The sequence below is a fragment of the Ursus arctos genome, unplaced genomic scaffold, assembly GCF_023065955.2.
Source record: "Ursus arctos isolate Adak ecotype North America unplaced genomic scaffold, UrsArc2.0 scaffold_2, whole genome shotgun sequence".
Classification (NCBI taxonomy): domain Eukaryota; kingdom Metazoa; phylum Chordata; class Mammalia; order Carnivora; family Ursidae; genus Ursus; species Ursus arctos.
Genome location: NW_026622874.1, coordinates 82,525,972 through 82,527,497, shown reverse-complemented (window position 1 = coordinate 82,527,497; position 1,526 = coordinate 82,525,972). Strand labels below are relative to the sequence as shown.

General features: G+C 63.4%; 1 non-coding gene across 1 annotated transcript; it reads right to left on the bottom strand.

The window, feature by feature from the left end:
• Positions 1 to 1,444: 1,444 nt before the first annotated feature.
• TRNAL-AAG (transfer RNA leucine (anticodon AAG)) lies at positions 1,445 to 1,526 on the bottom strand. Its single transcript has one exon. It is a non-coding gene; the product is annotated as a tRNA-Leu (tRNA).

Here is a 1,526-nt window from a genome sequence, read left to right as displayed (position 1 = left end):
ATGCTGCACACCTCTTGAATAAAAGGCAACATGGGATAGTGGGTAAGAGCCTGGACTTTCAGAGCAGAACGACACCGGTTCAAATCCCACCTCAACTACTTACCATCCGTGGCCCACCTGAGAATGCTTGGTCCTGAAAGATCTCACTATTTTCATCCCTAAAATGGGGATAATAAAAGTACCAACCTCCCGGGGACTGCGGGGAGGATTAAGTAAGGTAATCAATGTAACCTGCGGGGAGCTTTGTTATTACTTGGCAACTACCAACGTCGGAGCACACAGCCGCCACAAATCAAACCCTGCGAGCTAGGGCTTCTCGCGTCTTACCCTATTTAGCCCTCACCACAACCCTATAAGGCAGTTAATTTTATTATCCCCATTTCACAGATGAAGAAACGCTGGCAACTGCTAAGACCTCCTCTGTCGCCCAACGATTCTAAAGCTAACATAACTGAACGACCTTGTTTATGTACAGGTTTACTTGACGTGCTTACTGACACCTCCTCCAACCCAATGGTCAGGGCCGTATCCGCGGCACGGTGCTGGCTCTCAGTGAACGCTGACTGTGGCCTGAATAGATGAATGAAGAATGCCGGGCCTGGCCGGGCGGAGGCTGATGTGGTTCAGGGCGAGGAGGGGGCCGGGGCAAGCTTGGGCACCCTCCCCCTGCCCAGCGGGGCGGGCCGTCGACCCCGGGCCACACTGTCCAATGGGTTTCGCCTTCCTCTCGGGTGGTCAGGCCCCCTTCTCACGCCCACCACGCAGCCATCGCCACTAGCCGCCGCGCTGGCTGGACACCGGCTGCCTTCGGACAGGTGCTCCCGCAGGAGGCCCGCCTGGGCCGGGCGGAGCACGGTGGCTGGACCCTGAGTCACCGCCGGCAGCCTCGGCCGCGGCATCCCCGACTCCCGGGCCGGGCCGAGGTCGGAGCCCGCGGCCGGCCCGGGTCTACGGGGGCCGGCTACCCATCCTTCCCGCCCGAGTCCCGGGAGGCCCCCAGCCCCTGGGTTCGGCGCGGCGCGGGCCTCCCGGCCTACTCGGCAGCCCAGCCCAGGCCCACCTCGCGAGTGCGGCCCGGCTCCAGCCCGGGCGTGCGCTGCCTTCTCGGCACTCACCTCTCCGCGGGGGCCGCGCGCGGGCGGCGGCAACGGCCCAGGTACCCGCGGGCTGCAGAGGTGGCGGCGGCCCAGCTCTTCTCTTAGGCAGCGGCCATGTTGCTGGTGGAGAAACTCCAGCGGACACGTGGGGGGAGCGGGGCCGGGCCTCACGCTTCCTTTTACCCACAATGCCCCGCCCCGACGCGCGCAGACCCGCCTCCTCCGTCGCTCCATTCATGCTGGCCTCCTGCCCCGTCTGGCAGCAGGGGGCGCTGATGACCCGGCAAAAGAGCAGAAAACAGACCGGTGCCAAGGCAGTAGGGACAAAACAAAAGCGAGAAACTTCCTGGCAGCGGTGGGATTCGAACCCACGCCCCCGAAGAGACTGGAGCCTTAATCCAGCGCCTTAGACCGCTCGGCCACGCTACC